Source organism: Lactuca virosa, chromosome 8, assembly GCF_052849685.1.
Source record: "Lactuca virosa cultivar CGN04683 chromosome 8, Lactuca_virosa_CGN04683_v6, whole genome shotgun sequence".
In the NCBI taxonomy this organism is placed as follows: domain Eukaryota; kingdom Viridiplantae; phylum Streptophyta; class Magnoliopsida; order Asterales; family Asteraceae; genus Lactuca; species Lactuca virosa.
Window position 1 is genome coordinate 4,111,097 of NC_136433.1, and position 23,267 is coordinate 4,134,363.

At 39.1% G+C, this 23,267-nt stretch overlaps 2 long non-coding RNA genes across 2 annotated transcripts; both read right to left on the bottom strand.

Moving 5' to 3' along the window:
• Positions 1-4,092: 4,092 nt before the first annotated feature.
• LOC145129336 (uncharacterized) lies at positions 4,093-4,713 on the bottom strand. Its single transcript, XR_013717457.1, has 4 exons — positions 4,593-4,713; positions 4,406-4,461; positions 4,261-4,311; positions 4,093-4,179 (listed from the first exon to the last, which is right to left on the bottom strand). It is a non-coding gene; the product is annotated as an uncharacterized LOC145129336 (long non-coding RNA).
• Positions 4,714-5,098: 385 nt separating this feature from the next.
• LOC145128759 (uncharacterized) lies at positions 5,099-6,302 on the bottom strand. Its single transcript, XR_013717088.1, has 3 exons — positions 6,136-6,302; positions 5,232-5,555; positions 5,099-5,149 (listed from the first exon to the last, which is right to left on the bottom strand). It is a non-coding gene; the product is annotated as an uncharacterized LOC145128759 (long non-coding RNA).
• Between the last annotated feature and the right edge of the window lie 16,965 nt (positions 6,303-23,267).

Consider the following 23,267-nt stretch of genomic DNA (forward strand, 5'->3'; position numbering starts at 1 on the left):
GCTGGTACTGGTGATATAGTAATTTCACCTTCTTTAACCTTACCCAAAGTATTGCATGTCCCAAACTTGTCAGGCAATCTTATATCTATTAGCAAATTGACCCGTGATCTAAATTGTCAAGCTAACTTTTATCCATCACATTGTCATTTTAAGGAACTGGAGTCGGGAAGGACGATTGGCAATGCTAAGGAACGTGAAGGACTCTACATTCTCGAAGAGGGGATGAAGTCTAAGAATGAATGTCAAGAGAGTGCATGCCTACAAATCTCTACCAACCAAAGTAATAATGAGATATATTTGTTGCATTTTCGCTTAGGACATCCTAGTTTTTATTATCTAAAAAAACTTTTTCCTGATTTATTCATCAATAAAAATCCTTCTTTTTTTCAATGTGAAATTTGTGCTTTGTCCAAGCATCATAAAAATCCATATCCTTCACATCCATATAAACCAACAAAACCCTTTGCACTTATTCATAGTGATATATGGGGTGCATCTCGGGTATCTACTCTTTCGGGTAAAAGATTGTTTCTAACATTAATTGATGATCATACACGGGTGAGGTGGGTGTTTTTGTTAAAAGAAAAATCTGAAGTTGAAAATGTTTTTAAAAGGTTTTATCATATGGTTCAAACTCAATTTCAAACCCAAATTCAAATGGTTAGGAGTGACAATGGGCGTGAGTATTTTACTAACACACTAACCAATTTTTTAGAAAAAAATAGGATAATTCATCAAAGCTCTTGCACAGATACACCACCACAAAATGGCATAGCTGAAAGAAAAAATAGACACATACTTGAAGTCACCCGCGCACTGATGTTTTCAACAAAAATTCCAAAATATCTTTGGGGTGATAGTGTTCTTCATGCTACTTATTTAATAAATCGAATGCCTTCAAAAGTTTTAAAATTTAGAACACCGATTGATATTCTTCAAAAAGAATTTCCGCAATCTTATGTTTTTCATTCTATGCCATTACATATTTTTGGATGTACTGTGTTTATAAAAAATCCTGACAGATCTGCAAGTAAGTTAGATCCAAAAGGAAAAAAATGTGTTTTTTTAGGGATAACCCCAACCCAAAAAGGGTATAAATGTTTTGATCCTGTTTCTAAAAGAATATTTGTTACCATGGATACTGAATTTTTTGAATCAAAACCATTTTTTACTGCTCATCTTCAGGGGGAGAATAATCTGGAAGATGATATATTTTTCAAAGAATCAGGATCTAAAAATACTCAAATTCAGAAAAATTTATCCAATAATAGTGAGACTATGATTTTAGTACCAGAGGCTACTACTTTAGAGCCTACTCTTTTAATACCCGAAAAAAAACCAAATATATCTCAAGAATTAACTGAGGATGGATATAGGAATCGGGCAAGCACACAGTTTGACAAAGTTTACACAAGGAAGTTTCCAAATCGGGGTGTAGAGTCTAATACTTCACCAGCAAGTCATGAATCTGAACCGACACCAGAATCTGAAAATGGTAAGCAAAACTTTGACCTTGAACTTCCTATTGCCCTCCGAAAAGAAAAACGAACCTGTGCCAAATATCCAACCTCAGCCTATGTTTCATATTCAAAGCTTTCTCCTACGTTCACTTCTTTTTCTATGAATGTATCATCTGTGGTTGTTCCAAGTAGTATTCAGGAGGCTCTATCCCAACCCGAATGGAAAAAGGCTATCTACGAGGAGATGCAAGCTCTTGAGAAGAATCAGACATGGAAAATTGAAGAGTTACCAAAAGGAAAACCTGTTGTCGGTTGTAAGTGGGTATTCACTCTGAAATTTAGAGCTGATGGTACCCTTGAACGCTACAAGGCAAGACTTGTAGCCAAGGGATTTACACAGACATACGGTATAGACTACAAGGAGACATTTGCTCCAGTTGCTAAACTTAACACTGTGAGAATTTTGTTATCTATTGCAGCAAATCTCGACTGGAGTCTAAGACATTTTGATGTAAAAAATGCATTTCTCAATGGAAAACTAGAAGAAGAAGTATATATGAGACCTCCCCCAGGTTTTGAAGAAAAATTTCACTCCAAAGTATGCAAACTACAAAAGGCATTATATGGTTTAAAGCAGTCACCAAAGGCATGGTTTGATCGATTCACTTTGTTTGTAAAAGGGCAAAATTATTGTCAAGCTCAATCCGATCATACCCTATTTACCAAGCTTTCAAAAGAAGGAAAGATAGCTATATTGATTGTTTACGTGGATGATATAATTCTCACCGGTGATTATCATGAAGAATTGGAAATTTTAAAAGAAAAGATGGCCAAAGAATTCGAAATGAAAGATTTGGGAGAATTACGATATTTTCTTGGTATGGAAGTTGCTATGTCTAAAAAGGGTATTATCGTCTCTCAACGAAAATACATTCTAGACCTACTTAATGATACCGGGATGAGTGCTTGTAAGCCGGTCGATACTCCAATTGATCCAAATAAAAAACTTGGAGCTGTTAAAGATGGAACTCCAGTTAATGTGGAACAATATCAGAGATTAGTTGGAAGACTAATTTACTTGGCACACACTAGGCCTGATATTGCCTTTGCTGTGAGTCTTGTTAGTCAATTTATGCATTGTCCATATGAAGAACACCTTAAGGCTGCATATAGGATACTGAGATAATTAAAGAGTTGCCCAGGTAAGGGTTTACTTTTCAAGAAAAGTGATAGCAGATCTGTAGAATCATTTACAGATGCAGATTGGGGAGGGTCCTTCGATGGAAAATCAACTTCTGGATATTGTACATATGTTTGGGGGAATCTTGTGACTTGGAGGAGTAAAAAGCAAAATGTCGTAGCAAGGAGTACTGCAGAAGCCGAGTTTAGATCCATGGCAAATGGAATTTGTGAGTTGTTATGGATAAAACGCGTTCTTGAAGACTTGAAGAAAGACATTAAGTTGCCTATGAAACTGTTCTGTGACAATAAGGCAGCAATTAGTATCTCACAAAATCCGGTACAACATGACCGAACAAAGCACATCGAGATTGATCGACATTTTATAAAAGAGAAGCTGGAGGCAGGGCTTATTTGTATTCCATTTGTCACTTCAAAAGAACAAATTGCCGATATTCTGACAAAAGGATTGTTCAGACCTAGTTTTGAGTTTCTTGTAAGCAAGTTGGGCATGTATGATATTTATGCTCCAACTTGAGGGGGAGTGTAGAATATTCAAATTAATATTAATCTAATATACAGCTGGTATATTAATGTAGGATATAAATTAGGATAATTGAATTAGAGTGATTTGATTTGATTTAGTTTTCCTTGTTTAGATTGATCTAGTTTCCATGTTTAGGCTTATCATTGTATATATATTGAGGTGATTATCTCATAGTAAAATATAAGAAACAATTCTCTGTAAAACCACATAAAATGATAAAATTTAAACTCGTACAACTGTGTGTAAGTTCCACACAGTATAATTAGGTGAAAAAACTTACAGATGGTATAGTTTCCATAGGTGATTGCTCTATGCATCAGTAATAAAAAAAAACTAAACTACTCCAAGGTTTTAAATCAAACAACTAAAACTAAACATATAAATTTATTCATCAACATTGTGACATGTGATGAATTAAACAATAAAGATAGATAAATTTGGTTGTCAAACATCTGTGATGCAATTTGAACTTGTGTAGCCTAGTTTGTAGGGTTAAAGTGATGAACTAAAAAATAAAGATAGATAAACTTATTGTTTACACTATGCATCTGTTAGATGGACCTCTTCTTTGTAATCTTATATTCAAAAGACCAATTTCAATTCAAAATTAAACAATAAACTGAATAAAGACAGATTTCAAGAGATCATATGGACAGGCCAGTAGTGGATTAATATGCTAGTAGAGTATCAGTTTCAAAATCCAAGTTTTGTGGTTCATGATAAGTTATGTTAAGCTTGGGTTGAAATAGATATGTGATACACTCTAAATAAATACAACTTAGAACCCCAATTAAAAATGGAAACATCTGAGAACTTACTTGTATAGTGATAACCGAAACCAGAAAGTATAGAGTGCAAATATTTAGAATGCATAAATAAATTAACATCTTAGGCAATCAAGTGAGAGGTTGGTTGATGACTATCTTACACAGAAATGATTCATCTTCCTATATGACACCCTCAAAGCTTCAATGCCATCATTGAATTGAATTCCTAAATACATCACAAACAAATGGAATAAGCAATTTCATTCTCATTTCTATTTCATGTGTTGAGACAAATATCAAGAATTACCTTCATACCACCCATGAAAGAACCAATAAAAACTGATTGTAGTAGGAACCCCTGAAAATTTAAAATCAAAATATTAAAAGTACAATGCTTTTATGTAAAGAAATATTATAGAAAAACCCCAAAAGATCCTAATATTGGTAATAACCTGCTTCTTCTTCTTCTTCTTCTTCTTCTTCTTCTTCTTCTTTATTGGTACCACTCCTATGAAGAATTAACAACTCCCACAGACATCAATCCCAAGGTTAAAGTGAAGATGTCTATTTAACCGCACAAGAAGATTACTTGTTCATTAGGAAATTTAATTTATCACTTTTAACAAGATAAATAATTACCTTCCTTAAATGTGTATATGTTATGTGGCCTCATCCACATTGTTCACTACTTCAATTGTGCAAGCTTTTGAGTTATACTCAATGGAATAAATATAACTGACTTTGTAAAGTTATCCAAACCATTCACTGTCGCTTCAGAACATAGTGTATCACATGCATCATAAGATATAATTAAATGGTAAATATAACTGCTTTTAACCCTAAGCAAGAGAGAGAGAGAGAGGGTTGAAAACATATTTTTTTATAGTTGAATAGTTGAGCTTTTGCCTTTTTCAAATTCTTTAACAAGCTCTTGCAGCCCTCCATTAGTTAAGTCCTTGTGTACAAGTAATTTTGTGAGTATAATGCCATAGTTGGTAACAAGATTACCCTATTATGCAATTTGTAAAAACATATTTTTTACAATCAATACATGACTAAATTATGGTAAATCTAACACAGATAAATACTATTGTCTAGTTAAAATTATAAAGTTGCATTTTGTAATTGCTACAAAAAGAATTTACCATTTTGGCTTCTCCTTGATCTACTTTGACAACTGAAGAATCTCAGGGGATCTGCACGTTCAACAAATCAGAATATTGGAATGATAAGTTGATAAGAACATGTATAAGGGAAAATTAGGTAAGTTCAATCCACCTTTGTAACTTCTGATACAGAGATAGCAATAGCTGCTTTAGCATCCTTCTTCAATGGAGCATATCATGAACTCCATGTGATTACAAGTTAAAGTCCCGACATAATCATCTCAACCTAACCAAGTTCCAAATTCAAATTTGAAGTATGGGCTTCAACTGATTTCCGAGGCATTTCATCGAACAGGTGGAGGTTGAACATTTGTTTTGTTGGAATTTCAAGTATTTGGACCAGAATCTTGGATTCTTAGGCATAGATAGCTTCTGGTATTACTGTTTCTTTGGCTTGTTGATGATCTTACAGGGGCACATCCCAAATTCAGGGCAGCTGAACACCATACCAAGATAACTATCAACTAAATGAACTCAAGCCTTCAGACATGAAAAAGAGAGAATATATTTTTTTAGTGAAAGTAAACACATAAAGATGCAATTTCCAATTTCAACATTTATATGTGAAAATAGGTCAACTGAGAAATAAAGAGATACCATACCACGGCTACTGATGATGTTTACTCTGACGTTCTCTATGGATACCCCCCATGATTTATGATTAATGAATATGAATAAAACCCCCACCCAATCAACGATCAATAAAACTACATTACCAATATGTAGTTTCCTTCTGTTTTAAGTTGCAGTTAAGAAAAACAGGGTAATACTAGAAACCCCAATGATAAGAAAAACAGATTGTACAAAAAAAACCGCCAACGAAAAAGATGAAGAAGATGAAGACAGGGTAATACTAGAAACCCCGATGAGAAGAAAGAGAATTCAAAAAGAAACAACAACTAAACTTCTACTTTTTTTCTTATCCATGCATATAGAGGAAATTACAACATCTGAATTAGAGAAAAATCTCCTAAAATAAAAGAGAGAAGAGAAAAACGATAAGAATGAAAACTTACAGCGATCTTGGTAATTTCTTTGGATTATAGACACGGTGGTGAGTGTCCGGCGAAGGATGCGGGTGCTTGGGTGTCTGAGGAGTGGAGTTACAGAGATCGCGATGATTCTCTCCGGTGGTGTTTGGAGAGTGGGATGAGTGCAGAGTGAAGAGTAGAGAGAAGAACCAAGAACGTATATAACTTGCGCCAATATACCGACCCAACCTTTTGACCTCCCAAATGCAACGGTTCTTTTTTTGAAACCTTTCCAAAATTAATAACTTCCTAAATTACAGCTTATTATACAAGCAATATATCACGTTATTTTTCTATAAAACAACTTAAATGTATATAATTTATTTAATTTCTATTTTTTTATAAAAGAACTTAAATTTATGATTATGTTATTTATGCATCCTTTACATTAAAGTTAGTTTTATGGGTAAATTACAAATTTAGTCCCTGCTGAATTCTTTGGATATCATATATGGTTTGTTAAGTCTACTGTGAATTTGATCTTCGTTTAGATTCAAATGGTTATCTTATTGAGATGACGTAATAGTTATTCCATTAACTTCATATTTTTAACCTCAATTAATTTAAACAATATTACTCAATGGTCTCTATCCGCTGCTTGCACATAAATAAAACTTAATATAACTTTCGATTTATTATTATTTTTAATAATTGTTATGATCAATTAATTTAAAATTTACGTATACGACCATATTTTACTTTTGATGATAGATATAGATATAAATAAATTTAAGTTGTTTTTTTAACTATTATTATAAAAAAAAAGTTTATGGATAGTATTTTAATTAATTTGACAATTCGATTGAAGTTTGTATTCAACACATTTAAACGTTTTAACTATCTAAAAAAAATATTTGATCGTTTTTTAAGTTTATTTGAGATTTTGGTTTATGTTTTAAATCTAATACCATATTTAAAATAATAAATTAAATATATTATATTGATAAGTTAAAAATCGTATTTAAACATTGTATTGAATACCATATTTAAATTAAAGAACAAATTATTGGAATCGTCCCTATGGTTACCAGAATTTCGTGTTTGGTTTCTATCTTTTGTTTTGCACTCGGACCATCTCTAACATTTGATTTTGTTATGTTGTAAGTCTCTACCCAATATTTCCAATTTCCCTCTTTCTTTCCTACGTCTCTATTCTATTCTCTCTATCTCTCTTTATTGTTTAAAACACAAACCCTAAATCACTAGATATCAACCGCCACCCACAACCCATTACCTTCACTCACCTCTCCGGACTACAGCGCACCAAATCTCGTCGGAGCCACCAGAAACCACTAAAAACCTCACCATCTTCATCTTCTCTGATTTTTCTATATACCTACCTCCACCAGAAACTAGCTTCTTCACCCTAATGCCGAAACCTGCTCCCTTACGTTCCTATCTCATGCTCGTTCTATCCCTCCGTTCGAGGGCCACGACGTCAACGACATCTCATCCATACTCCTTCATCGCCGACTACATTTCATCCCTCCTCCTTATTCACTATTGACCTACATCTCCTTTTGTTTCCCTTTCCACCACCCACATACGTCATTGCTAATGGAATTCCGACCCAGAGTTTCCTCTTTATGACCTAAATGTCACTGCAACTCAGTCATCAGTTTGAATGAGATTGCACACACCTTAGAAGTTTGCGCACACCTTAGAAGTCGGCCTCTAAATAGGTTCATTTTTTTGCATCTAGTTTGTCACACCCCCAGCCAATGACGGAATCGTCGGGTAGCGATGTCAATTGAATATCACAGTCATGGCATACATTGAACAATATATAAACACTAATACATTACAGTATTGAACAAACACGTCTTACATCATTACAATAATCGTTGCATATCCTTCATGATGAAAAATAGTTGCGCCAAAACATATTTTATATCAAAAGTACTAAATGTGTGATTCATCATATCCGGGATTGAAGTTATGCGCCTTAATTACCTGAGAATACATGTTTAAGATACGTCAACAAAAATTGTTGGTGAGTTCTATAGGTTTAGACTCTGTGTACTTTCATGAATTAAGAACATTATTTCATATAAACTTGGTTATTATAAAATAAAGTATATATTCCAAACTAAATGAATAAAATAATTTGTTTATTTCTTTGAAATTCCATGTAGAAATACATTTGTTTATGTGAATAACTTATAAGTGTATACACAATGAGATGATTATGTCGTAATGTTTATTAAGTATTAATTTACTTAACTCATTAGTTGATGCTTGACTGTGTGAGAGAAAAATTTCTACTACGTACGGTCCTATTTTAACCCATATGGGTGAACTAACTCCACGTATAATTATCGTCACAAATCAATGTGTGCATTTTAATGAACTCCAGGGATCTATAACGATCCTATAACCGAACTATGGACGTAAAAACCTCTGGGGTAGCATTGAACCGTGATGAGAACATCGGGTAGTACTAGACTGTGTTGAGAACATCAGGTGGCACTGAACCGAGCTAAGAACAGTGGGTAGCACTGAACCGTGCTGAAAATAACATGTAGCACTGGACTGTGTTGAGAACAATGGGTAGCACTGGACTGTGTTGAGAACAATGGGTAGCACTGGACCGTCCTGAGAACAACAAGTAACACTGAACTGTGATGAGAACAATGGGTAGCACTGGACCGTGCTGAGAACATTACCTAGCGGATGGTCGAACCGTAAAAGTCCAATAATATGAAACTTATACGTGTCGTTAGTCGTTCTTTACAGATTAACGGTTACGTAATATAGAGTTTCTACTAAGTGTTGAAGTCTTAGTTTTCGCGAAAACGAAAATAGTTCATAAAGGGGAACCCGAGTACATTGGGTCCTCACATTAGACATAGGCATACTAGTTCTACAATTTCCGTTTCCAATTCACAAGACTGTTGTAAGTATTTATTGTTTAGGAAAACGATATCTAAAATATTATTAATTTCTAAGATTTATCATACTTACCGCATTTCAAAGTTATATAATACGTTATAATAATATTTGGATAGATCGTCGAAAGTGTTAACAACAATGTTGTGTACTCAACATGGCACATTATAGGATGTACCCTTTTATGATACACCGATTTCCAAAAATCTGAAATTTACTAATCTATCGTATCGTATGTAACAATTTCATGATCTTATAGGATGACTTATATTTTCATAGAAATTATAAAAATATAATATATATATCATTTTTGAAAGAGGTGAAGGTTTGTTGGATCTTATACACACATATGTGTGTGATTATAGCAGATATGGTTATATCTACTTAATCAAACACAAATCAAAAACCTTTGAAAAGTTCAAAGAGTTGAAACATGAAGTTGAGAATCAATTAGGCAGGAAGATAAAGATGCTCCGATATGACAGAGGAGGAGAGTATCTTAGTATCAAGTTCGAAGACTATCTCAAGGAATGTGGAATAGTTTCACAATTGACTCATCGCACCACAACTTAATGGTCTGGCAGAGAGGCACAATCAAACCTTTTTAGACATGGCTCGTTACGTGATGAGTCAAGCTTTTCTTGCTATTTTTTACTGGGGGTATGTCTTAGAGATTGTCTCCCATATCCTCAATCTTGTCCCTACTAAGAAGGTTGCCAAAATACCTCACAAGATGTGTAAAGGGAAAGTTCCCTCGTTAGCACATACCAATGTTTGGGGTTGTGAAGCTTTCTTTAGACGAGAGACTCACGACAAGCTAGAACCTAGAAGTGAGAGATGTATTTTCATTGGTTACCTAAAGAAGTCCTTTGGATATTTGTTCTACAGACCTAGTGAGAACGTGTTCTGTGTAGCATGAAGGGTAGTCTTTCGCGAGAGGGAGAGAGAGAGAGAGAGAGAGAGAGAGCTCATATGCAAAGATGACAGTGTGTAACACCTGGTTCCTGGTATGTATTTAAAATCATAATTTATTCACTTTTATAGAGAAACTCGACGAGTTGGAAGCCCCAAACTCGTCGAGTAGAGATTATTAGGACCACGGGTTGAGAAACCTACTCGACGAGTTGGCAGGCCTCAACTCGACGAGTAGGCTGGCAGATATGAAACCCTAATTTACTGGGTTTGCACCCTATTTGAACGTCTTAACCTTTTCATGTTGGCCTCATTTCCAGCATCCAAGTCCCAAACCCTAAATCTTGAAACCCTAATGCCAGTGTGAGTGTTTGTGAGCCTTTTCAAGTGTTTTAGTGTGTGTTTTGAAGCCATTGGAAGAGGGAATAGCTAAGAGACACAAGAAGGAGCATATAGATCCAGAATCCTTGCTTCATCCACGCCATTTTGCTGGTATAAAGCTTGAACCTTGCTTTGTGGTCATTTAGATCTCCATTTTTGAAGTTCCTTGCTTATTTTGGTCCAAATGATATGATTATTGGGATTTAGACGTCCCAAGTGGAGAACACTTCAGATCTAGGGACTTAAGGGGGTTTCATGGCATAAAGGTGCCAAATTGATGGCCATGGAAGTCCCATGAACCCTTTAGACCATCATTTTGGTCTTTTGAAGCTTCTACGACCATGCATGTAGATAAAGTTTAAGACTGTACGTGATTATTTATTCCCTAGAGTCCAGATCTATGATCTCATGGTTTATCTTTTAGTTTTGATGGTGTTTGGATTAAGACCTTGGCCTTTTTGGGTTAGGGTTTGAACTTAATCCATTTAGGAAAGATATTAATGGGTAAAGTTGGAAACTTTACCCTTCTAGAGGCATTTCCAGTCTAGATCTGGAAGATGGGACTTGGATTTGAAGGATAAGGGCTTAATGCGTTAAAAAGGATTGACAGACTGAGAAACTCGACGAGTCCACAAGGGAAATCGACGAGTTGTACTGGGAAAGTCCCGATTCTGTTGAGAAGGAAGAACTCGACGAGTTCGTGGAAGAACTCGACGAGTTGGATCATGAAATCACAATTCTGTGATTTATAGGAAACTCGGCGAGTTGAAGGTAAACTCGACGAGTTAATTCAACTTTAAGCGTTGACTTCAAGTTTGACTTTGACCTTGGCCTTGATTATGACCATAGTTAACCCTAAGGGGTAATGAGTATGAAATGGTATCTAAGAAGTCGTTTTGGTTTAGGGGATTGAGTAGAGTTGAATCCGGAGCAAACACGTTTCAGCTATCATCCGACATTCGAGGTGAGTTTTCCTCCTGTAGGAACGGGTCGAAGGCACCAATGCCGGCCCGTATGTATGATTGTATGTTCCGGATTTAGATCTGATGTCGGGCGGTGCCTGGTGAATGTTTATATGCTTTCCGGACTACGGTTCGATGTCGATCGATGCCCGAGGAATGTTTGTATGCTTGATGTCTTCGTGATTCATGCATGTGTCTATGTTTATATGTTTTCCGGACTAAGGTTCGATGTTGGGTGGTGCCTGATGAATGTTTATATGCCTTCCAGATTTCGGTCCGATGTCGGGCGGTGCGAGAGGAATGTTTTATATGTTTATGTTATGTGATATGCTATGTTTATATGTATACCGAGCTTTTCCCGATGTCGAGCGGGGCCTGATGCCGGACATCGTCCAATGTCGGGCGGGGCCCGATGCCGGATATCGTCTGATGTCAGGCGGGGCCCGATGAAGGGGCGGGGCCCACGATATGATTATATGTGATAATGTGATTATGTGTATGGTATGTTGTAGTTTGGGGAGACTCACTAAGCTTTGTGCTTACAGTTTTCAGTTTTGGTTTCAGGTACTTCCGATAGCAAAGGGAAGAGCTCGGGATGACTGCATTGCACACACCATGATGTTTAGCCTGAGATGTTCACTCTGATATATTGACATATGTTTTGAAAAGATGTTTTGAGATACTATGACTTATGTTTTGATGAGATAATTTTGATAACTATGGTTTTATTTAATAATTAAAACTGAAATTTTTGGTCATGATTTTTGGGATGTTTCAAGTTGGTATCAGAGCCTTGGTTTGAGGGATTCGAGCATACTTTCGAGTGTGTCTGAACTCAAATTGAGGACTTGGTATGAAAGTTTTCAAAAGAAAATCATTTTTATAAAAGGAATTTTAAAAGAGAAAAGGGTTTAGTGCATGCAATCAGCCGAGCTCATGAAGTTCTCCCAAATTACTCATACAAGTTTATATTATGATATGAAATGTGAATATGAGAATTACATGCTAGATTAGGGCTAAGGATCTAGGAAGGATTGTAACATCCCGATTTTTGAGAATGAGATTTTGAGGATTTCAAGCAATTAAAGAAGCCTACTCGACGAGTTAGGGCTAAGGATCTATGAAAGTGCGTGTCGGGCGAGGACGTCGTGGCGTCGTTTGGTGATCTTCAGGACGATGAGCGCATGAACTACGTCGAAGAGGCCGGTGGCCGTCTTGGAATGAGAGGTAAGGTTCTGCGTAGCAAGGAGGTACCTTTGGTAAAGGTACAAGTGGCAGCATCGGAAGGGATCCGAGTAGGTTTGGGATTCGGAGGCTGGGATGCAAAAGCATTATCCGGATTTATCCACTATAGCAGGCTTCGAGGACGAAGCCTAGTTCAAGTGGTGGAGAGTTGTAACATCCTGATTTCCGAGAATGAGATTTTAAGGATTTCAAGCAATTAAAGAGGCCTACTCGACGAGTTGGAGGCCCCAACTCGTCGTGTAGGGATTAGTCAGCCCGCATGTTTTATGAGGTCTACTCAACGAGTCGGAGGACCCCGACTCGACAAGTAGGAGCTGGAAAATTAAACCCTAATTTATAGGGTTTGTACCCTTTTTAAAGGACCTTAAGACCTTTCCTTCAGCCCTTTACCACCTCTTGACGGCCAGTAGAAACCCTAAACAGTCTAGACCTTGTTCTTGAGTGTTTGTTAGGATTAAAGAGTGCTTTTGGTGCATTTTGTGAAGAAGGCTTGAAGTCTAAGGAGCTTGGAGCAAAGAGAAGCTTGTGGATCTGACTCTACTTCATCTTGGCATCATTTTGAAGGTAACAAGTCGTTACCTTGGATTATCTTTAGCTATATCTCTTCATGCTTAGGTTTAGGGCCATCTTTAGTATATTTGGGAGTCATTTCGGGTATTGGGCATGATCTGAAGTTGTAACTTTAGATATGGACTCCTCTTGGTCCCTATAGTCATAAAGTTATCAAATTTAGCAAGCATTGGCCCTTCCCTTTGGGTTAAACCTTTCCCTTAGCTTGTTTTGGCATTTAGGACCATGCATGTATGTAAAGTTTGCAACTTTACGTGGAAACCATGCCCTAGGAGGTTAGATCTACAATATGGAGCTTTGGGGTGGCTTAAAAACGTCTGGATGAGAAATGGACTGAAGGGACTCGATGAGTCGCATAGCCGACTCGATGAGTCAGATGAAGATTGCTTGTATTGATTTTGCATGAACTCGGCAAGTCAGTAAGAGGACTCGACGAGTCAGTTAGGGTTTTCCCCGACATTTGGACATGCATGGACTCGCCGAGTTGGTTGGAAACTCAGCGAGTCAATTAGGGTTTTATAATTTCCTGAGTTCTTACGGAACTCGACGAGTTGCTAGCTGCACTCGACGAGTTGGGTCAACATGGACTGTTGACTTTGACTTTGACCAAGGGTTGACCAGTTAGACTTTTGAGGGTATTTTGGTAATTTGGGATTCTGATGGACTTGGCCCTATGGTGGTTATAGGTGGTTGAGTTCGTGACAGTGATTCAGGAGTTGGATCTTATGACATCGTGAGGTGAGTTCTTCTCACTATATCAACAGGGTCCACAGCACCAAGGCCGACCCTTTCTGATTTGTATCCTGGTTATAGGATGGTTGCTATGTTAGTGATCTGTTAGATCGGTATCCTGGTTATAGGATGGTTGTTATGTTAGTGATCGGTTAGATCAGTATCCTGGTTATAGGATGGTTGTTATGTTAGTGATCAGTTAGATCAGTATCCTGGTTATAGGATGGTTGTTATGTTAGTGATTGGTTAGATCAGTATCCTGGTTATAGGATGGTTGTCATGTTAGTGATCTGTTAGATCTGTATGACTATCTGTACTTGCTAGCTAGCGTATGATATTTATGTGCACATGATTGTTTGATTGGGGTTCGGGTTGAGGCAGGTCCTGCTTTGTGTTGTAGGCCAAGATACCCAGGGCGGACCGGATAGACTGCAGACCCGGTTAGGTCATACTTTTAGGTCGAAGGCCCGGCGAGCGGTCCGGTGTCATACCCCAAAAACGGAACGGCGGAATCGTTCGGGGGTGGAGGACGTCATGTACAGTATCACAACAATGCAAAGTAGTAAACAAGCAACAACATCATCCATTGCATTAATAATATAATTTTAATACAAGTGTGTTCTGTCAAGTTAAATAGACACCAAAATATGAATCAAAATAAAAGATGAGTCTTGAACGAGCTCCATCTTCTCAAAACCTAGCATCGGTACCTGTCTACTGGCGACCTGAGGATACAAGTTATTTTGAAAGAGAGTATCAGCTTTAAAGCTGGTGAGATCATAAGTATATTAGTGTCTGTATTTGTATAAAAGTATTTGTAAGTAAGTGATGTGTGAATTTGAAAAAAGGTTTGAATCTCCTAGAAAACCCTATGTTTCCTACTAAAAGTAGCCTTCTACCAAGGCATCTAGTATCTGTGTGTGTCTCTTGTAAGAGTATGTATTTTCCCAAATTTGACTATCATTAACCAAAAATATAGTTTCTACATTACTGTTTATTGTGTGAAGATCACAAAGTGAATGCAATGGGAAAATGAAATAGTACTGTAGTATTGTATTAAGTAACTACTGCTGTACTAACTACCTTAAACCAATTTGTATTTAAAGTACCATGTGATCGGCCTGTATCCTGCTACCGACTATAGAACGCGACGATGTAAGACGTCGGAAGAAATGACATTTGGCACCCGTAGACTTGCAAGTCCCACTGTAGCGAGCAACAAGGTGTAGGATAGTCAATCCAGTATAGATCTATACGCAAACTCATACGCTCCCCACTTAAGGAGATTCTGGATACAAAACGGTCATGACAGGTAGTGTCATGCCCCGTTACGTGGCTCACATAACTGTAATAGTATTCTTGTATATGTATTGAATGTACTAGCTGTATTGTGTGTTCTCTCTCTGTCTAGTATGTATGTATGTTCTCTCTATATGGTATTGTATGTTCTCTCTCTGTCTAGCATGTATGTTTTCTTGTAAAATGTATAGTATGTACTAGCTGTATTGTAATGTATAGAATCATGTATGAACTGACTCATTGTATGTTCCATTGTTCTAGTAATAGTATTAGTAACTTCCTAAACTACGCCTATTGTAGCTTACTAGTAATGTGATTTGTATGTATGAACATATCTGTATACCTTTGCTACCCAAAGTTATTGAATAGAAAGAAGGAACTTTTATATCTATATACATATACATGATATATAACTAGGATTCAAACGACCTTCAGACAAATAACCGATACCCTAAGTCCACAACCAAACGAGGAACAGGAGGTTAAGGTGAGTTATCAGTCCTAAGTCCTTTCAATCCTACTTATATAACTATATCTATAAAGATATACATTTAACAGAATATAAGTTAAAAAGAGTTTAAGTAAAAGTATTTGACATGTAAAAGAGTTTGATAAGAGTATTTGATATGTAAAACAGTTTGTAAAACAGTTTGAAAAGTAAGAAATCCACTTGTTTGGTAGTTATTAATCACATGTGATTGATATAATAACTATAAAAGATCAACTTGTATCCCCCCCCATAAAAGCATTTAAAATCATTTAAAAGATTGATTAAGGGGTATGAACTCACCTGTAGTGAGTGGTTTGGATGAACGGATAGTATAGGATGCTAAGTGTCAAGTGAAGACTTGAACACACACAAGGATCCTAGTTAACATATAATAACACATATATGTATCCAATTAGTCATAAAACAACTAATTAACCAAGTTAAGACATCCTAAGACATGTAAAACACTTGATTTAAGTGTTATAAGTACTAAGGATTGCATCTAAGGGTTGTAGGACTTGGCTATTGAGTTTGGGGTCCAAGGGTAAACTCTTTTGGAGTTTACGGTTTTGGGACCAACTCTCATTGAGTTTACGGTCGTAAACCCATGAGTTTATGGCCGTAAACTCATGGTACTTTTACCATTTTGTGTTTTAAAGCTTTAAAGGTCATAACAAGCATTCCTACTTCATGTTTAAGCCTTAGGAAGTGATTAGGGCACCATTTCACCCCTTTGTGGAGTTTACGGTCCTTGGACCATTTCTCCTTGGGTTTACGGCCATAAACCCAAATGGTGTATGGTCTTTTTGATGTTTTAAGTCCTAAGCACATCAAGGATGGTATCTAGACTAGTATCCAAGGCTTGGTAAGGGACTAGGGCACACTTTGGCCCCTTCATTAGGGTTTACGGTCCAAGAACATCTTGGACCGTAAACACCTTTGATCTTGTGTTTCTTTGTGTTTCCTAGATGCTTTAGAAGTGTAACAAGCCTTATAACAAGCCAAGGTAAGAGTACTTACTATGTAGAAGCTTGAAAGGGTGTTAAAAGTCTAAGAACACTAGTGTGTGTTCTTGGCGTTCTTGGTGAAACTTGAAGATCTACACATATGGAATGATTTCACGGATGGAATCATGTAAGATCACTAGATTAAGTAAGATATCAACTTATTAGGGCTAGAAATACTTACAAAGTTGAAGATCAAGAAGGAAAATCGGATGCTACTTGAGAGGATTTGAGTTCTAGTTCTTGAAAGTGTGAAAAAGTGGTAAAAATGACTAAGTGTCATATTTATACCTCCTAGGGTTTACGACCGTAAACACCTTGTTTAGGCCATAAACTCCAAACTCTTGGAGTTTTGGGACTTTATTGTTGCACAATAAACCCTAGGGTATCCTCTTTCCTGTTATCTCTTGAAGTACTAACTTTAAAACACTCTAACTGGTTCCAAAAAGCTTGAAAGTTAGCAGAAACAATTCTGACTTCTATTGAAGTGAATGGTTGTGCAGAATAGAAATTCCGGGTTGTCACATCCGGATAGGCTGAAGGCCCTGAGAGGCGGGCCAGACGTGTCGATGGCTCGGAGAGCAGTCTATATAGACTGAAGGCCTGTGAGGCGGTCCAGTCAGATTGATGGCTCATTATGCATGTTGTGTTTGTTTATATGATATGGTTATATCTGTATGGCATTGGTATTTTGGGGGAACTCACTAAGATTCGGGCTTACAGTTGTTGATTTTCTTTCAGGTTGTAACGCCCCGATTCTTAGGTATTGATTTAATCTGTGAGTTCTTGATTTCAAGGGCTACTCGGCGAGTTGATTGCCCTACTCGTCGAGTAGCAGCGGGTTGGTCCACGTATTTTAATGACCTACTCGCCGAGTCCAAGAAGGGACTCGACGAGTAGGAGCTGGCAGATGAAACCCTAAATCTCGGGGTTTTGCACCCTATTTAAAGGATCATTGGCCTCCCCCAGCCTCCCCTTTACTGCCCCTTGTCCCTCTCAAACCCTAAATCGTGTGTGTGTGTGTTCTTTTGGTGTGTTCAAGCTTGGAGGAGGAACTTTGGAGAAGGAAACACTTGGGGAAGCAAGGAAATCAAGGCTAGGAACTCGTGGGGAGCTAAGAGATTCATCAGTTGTCACTCTCTGGAAGGTATTAAGCTGTTCCTTTAGCTCATCTCTTTTTTAACCTCTTTTGGATGGGTTTTATGAAAGGCTCCCCATGTTTAAGATAAGATCTGAAGTTGTAACTTCAGATCTGGACTCCCTTTGACCTCTAGATCCATAAAGTCATCAGCCTTGACTAGTAGGAGCCTTCCCTCAAGTGTGAGACTTCATTGCAAGCTTAGTTTTGCCATTTAAGGGTCTTAAAGCTTTGCATGCACGTAAAGTTTGCGACTTTACGTGATAAACATGCCCTAGAAGCTTGGATCTATAATCTGGAACCTTGCCATGGCTTAAAAAGCGTCTGCATGGATAAAGGTCTGCAAGGACTCGGCGAGTTGGATGAACAACTCGGCGAGCCCGTTGAAGATGGCCATGAACTCGACGAGTTGGATGAACAACTCGGCGAGTCCGTTGAAGATTGCCTTGAACTCGGCGAGTCATTCGAAGACTCGGTGAGTCGGCTAAGGTTTCTCCCAATTCTTGGACACGTATGAACTCGGCGAGTTAAAGGGGAACTCGCCGAGCCAATCAAGGATTTCACGACTTCTCGAGTTCAGGAAGGACTCGACGAGTCGGTGAACTGCACTCAACGAGTCGAGTCAACATGGACTGTTGACTTTGACTGTGGACTTTGACTTGGACCAAGGGTTAACCAGTTGACTTCTGAGGGTATTCCGGTAATTTGGAGATTTATGAAAAAGGGTTTTATGGTAACTATAGGTGGTGGAGTTCGTGTTGTTGATCCGGGAGTTGAGCTTTCTAATTTCAGACGACAGTTGCAAGGTGAGTTATCCTCACTATACTAAGGGGTCTAAGGCACCAAGGCCGGCCCATTGGATATATTATCCTAGTAGTGTTAGAGGTTGAGTACGAGTTAGTGTTGCATGCTAGTGGTTATGCCAGTTAGGTGGATCTGTAGGACTACCTGTGATGTTATGTGATTATTGCATGCTCAGTGGTTATGTTATGTGTTTGTTATATGGGATGGGTTGAGGTTGTACTGCTTCGTGCGGTAGCCAAAAAACCCTAGGAACATTCCAGTTACGGGGTAAGGGAGACTCGTACTGTGGGCTCAGGAGCATTCCAGTTACGGGCTAAGGGAGACTCGTACTGTGGGCTCGTGGGTATTACAGTCTGTAGGGCTGTGGACCCGTTATGTTCAGTTTGTTATGATATGCTATTGCTGACATGGTTATGTGGAAAGTATGTGTATCGGTATTTTGGGGGTAACTCACTAAGCTTTCGGGCTTACAGTTTCAGTTTATTGTTTCAGGTACATCAGGGGATCGCGGCAAGGCGAAGGCATGATCGTACAGCTCCTCATATTATGTTTATGTTTCTGGGAATACTCTGATAAATAATATTTTGAAAACAATGTTGTAATGTTTTGATGAATTTGACATGTTTTAAAAGTTTAAATTGGTTTGAAATTTTTGGGTGTTACAAGTTGGTATCAGAGCCAGGTTTGAGTGAATTGGAGGAACACTCGTGTAACTCCAGTCTCAAATCAAGGAAAGGATTTTCAAAAAGGATTTTTCAAAAGGTTTTCAAAATAAGTAAAGGAGGATGCAGGGTGTACGATCAGTCGGAGCCAGTAAGTAGACCCCAAAATACCATACAAGTTATTTGATATTATGTGATATGTTAGAACAGCATGCTAGTAATAAGATTGGGATCCTCAGGACTCGTATGATAGAATTGCCTGATCTTTGATGCCTTATCTTATGTAAAGTACCTCAATTGATTGTTTGTGACTCTTTCGCGTGTGAACTAACTATTGGGTGAATACTCTAAGTCACATGCTACATGGGTTAAATGGTCTTAGGGTAAGGGATTTGGTCCTGCTGCGCAGCTCTTGTCTGAGTCCAACCGTTGTGGGGTTAAATCTTTTAGTCTAAGATTGTTTAAGTCGTGTGGTATGTGATTGTATTCATGCAATAGTTAACTGGCACCAATGGAGGGTCGTGTGGCAGTTGGTGGATGGGTGGGTAGTGAGAGGCCGGGAGGCCAGTTATGAGATATTTAGCATTCCTCTAGGAGTGAGGATTTATCGCTTGCTATGTATATGTATATTGTAGGGTGTTGTGGTGATACTTGAGACAAATATGGGTAGGTGTGGAAGGTAGTATGGGCCCGTACTACTGAAAGCACAGGACCCATACGCGTATCAAGGAAGTCACAACCCCTAGGGTTTGGTTGGGAGTAGGTTCCCCGTCGTGTATGCGGATTATCTGATATCTTTCTGGTATATGTTTAGTATGGTGATGGCGAATCGATTTGAGGCGGGATCAGGATCGGGAGCGAGTGGCCAGGATAGGCCGATATTGTCCGTCGATCAGATACGGGAGATGATTTCTGTGGAGGTTTCTCAGATTTTGCGAGAAGAATTGTTCGGTGTCGTGGACCGGGTCACCGCCAGGGTGATCGCCAAATTCGAGGAGCATGTTGCAGCGTTGCAATCTGTGAGAGATGTTGCTACCGGGATGGCTACTGGGGGAGTGCCGGTGGTGGGGTCACAACTAGGAAAGGGGAGGAGGGACTTTTCAGCAGAGGATGAAGAGTTGGAGACAGCTAACCTAAGTACTGGAAGTCAGGAGGGTTAGGAGGTGTGTGGCAAGTGTGGGGGAACCCACGGATTTCCTTGTCACAAATTCAGGTGCTACAAGTGCGGGGAGAGAGGGCATGTGCAACGGGATTGCAAGAAGGATCATATATGCTTTCACTGTCACCAGCCAGGTCATTTCAGGTCCAACTGTCCTGCGTTGAGGACGGAAGGAATTCAGATTCCAGCGGTCATCGTTCCTCAGGAGGTCAAGGTCGAACCGCAAGAAGTCTCTGGTATGTAATTGGAAAACCCCCATTCTGTAATAATATTGTGGTCAATCGTCCATGATTGGTATTTATTTTTGTCTGGTAATATTGTTGAATATGGATAAGCAGTAATTTCGGGTTAGTTGCCTGTCCTGTCTGTTCTATGTGTTGCGGAGTTTCATGAGTTGTTAGGACATTGGAGGTGTCGGGATAAATTTTATTATCAAAGAATTGTAGGTGATTAGAGTTCATGGATTCATTAGAAGAGGGGAGGTAGAGTGATTGATTAGAATTTTATCATCTATGGCAAGGGTTGTGCTCTTTCAGTTTTTCGAGTTCGAAAGAGTGAGCAGGCTTGTGATCCCAGGATCAGACTGTATTCCAGCTCGGGTCAGTTCGTTGCAGGGAATGGCGATATTATTTCAGCGCAGGTGGGTCGATGTGACATAAGTATTTTGTGAGGTTCGGTTTGCCTTGGATCTCTGTTATTAGGTGGTAAGGATTGATTGTGCGGTCTATTGCACTTTTGGGATTGCAGACTCTGTTTTGGGAGTGGTTTGTAGCCCGGTTTAGGGCAAAGGTTGTTTCGGCTGCTGCAGTTCAGCTGTGGATGTTTAAGCTGGTAAGTGAGTCAGGGTGTGAACCCTGAAGAGAATGATTCTAGAGCCCGAGAATGGGAAACTTGTTTGGAGTATCTTGGGAAGAAGAGTATTATGTAGGAGGTCTACGGACAGGATTCCACAGGATGGTTATACAGCTTTGTCAGGATTCAGTGGTTCTAGCAGCCGTCGGTGGTTGACGGACTAAGGCGCCAAGGGAAGTAACCCGTCGACGAGGTATTAGTTGGAGCATCTATCTTTTGGTCTCCAGGACTTGAACGTGGGGTCATCCAATCATTAGGGACTGTCGGTTTCACTGGGATTCAAGAAGTGTTCATCTGGTTATTAGAAGCATGTGATCATTTGGGGCAGCTAGTAAGGAGTACTAGTGGGTGGGGTCTGATTGTCATCAGATCGATCGTTGGAAGTAAGAAGGATTGGGAATTCTCAAATTTCCATGTATTGTGAAGACTTAGTTGAATCTAAGTGGGGGAGAATCGAACCGGAATGCAGAAGCAGGATCGGTTTTGAAAATGGGATAAGTTTCGCATCGTTGTCAGGAAGGAAGATAACCCAAGTGGCTGCTTGGTTTGAGTGTTGTGTGAGTTGGGAGTTCGGTAAAGCTCCCCAGCATGTGAATCGAGTCTTCTCGGCGCTTGATAGCAGAACTTGGGGAAAAACAGGATGGGATTCTAGCCATGAATTAAGTTCAGTTGTGTGTTAGGCCGAGCGCGTGTTCGACCGGTATGGAAGTGTTGTAAGACTGTGGGGGTAGCCGTAGCATTCACTAGCAGCAAATAGTGCTAGAGTGATGTAAGTCTGTGGGTGTAGCCGCATCATTCGCTAGGTTGGTGGATAGTATGAGCGCGTTGCTAGGACGCGGAGAGAACAATAGTATCCACCAGTTTGGGTGTAGCAGTGAGGATATGGAAATCCACAGATTGGTTATGGGTTTCCCCAGAGGGATTAGACCTGGTTAAGCCAGCGATAAGACTGTAGGAATGCCACTATAGTTAAGAGATCAAGGGAGCAAGGAATCGCTTAAGGTCGTTGTGATATAAGTCTACCGTTGGTCAGGTAGCAATCACTTTTAGCCCTGGATTTGATGACGTCAGGATTTGATGCATGGATCCGATCGGTTGGATCAGGAGGTTGTTAGAGTCGCAGAGGCATGGTATCTAGTGCCAACTAGTTCCAGGGAAGGATTTCGTTCGGAAGTCATGTGAGGCAACTATGTGGGAATCCTTTAGCTCCGCGACCGGGCCGGAACCCGGTATTTCTGATGAGTGTTACTCAGTTGTGACGAATCAAAGGATTTTGGATGAGATGCAAGGATAGGTCCTTGGATTTCAAGTTATGGGTTAGACCCGAGTTACGTATAAAGTGGTATTTCAATCTAGGGTATTCCATCGTGAGGATGACCAGACCCTACGATTGAGTGGAACTGACGGGTTTGTTATTCCAACCCGAGGGTTGATTGGACCAAACATGTACGTGATACGAGGGTATTCCATCCTAGGGATGACTGGACCCGTCGTAGGCATGCCTGGTATTCCAGCCCGAGGATGATTGGGCCAGGTATGAGTATTTGTGCTTATGAGCCGATTATTATATGTATGAGGATAGCGGTGGATTCTCCGCTTGTGAGTCTGATCAGAGACGCCCAGGTTGAGGGCATGCGACCAGAAAATTGGAAGCTGGAGAGGATCAATTGTGAGAACACTCGGTTTGTGCAGGATAGCCGGGGATTATTAACCCAATGCGGTCGGGTTTTGGGTTCCGATGTCTAGTGGGGACAGACAGACAGTCATGGAGGAGGCTCACAAGTCTCATTTTTCTATTCAACTGGGGGCCACCAAGATGTATAGAGACCTGAGTTGAGTTGCTGGTGGCCATGTATGAAGCAAGAAATCACTTGGTATGTCGAGAGGTGCTTGACCTATAGGATGGTCAAGGCCGAGTATCAGAGGCCGCATGACAAGCTGCAGCCCCTGGAGAATTCCCATGTGGAAATGGGAACAGATCACGATGGATTTTGTTACCAAGTTTCCTACAACAACAG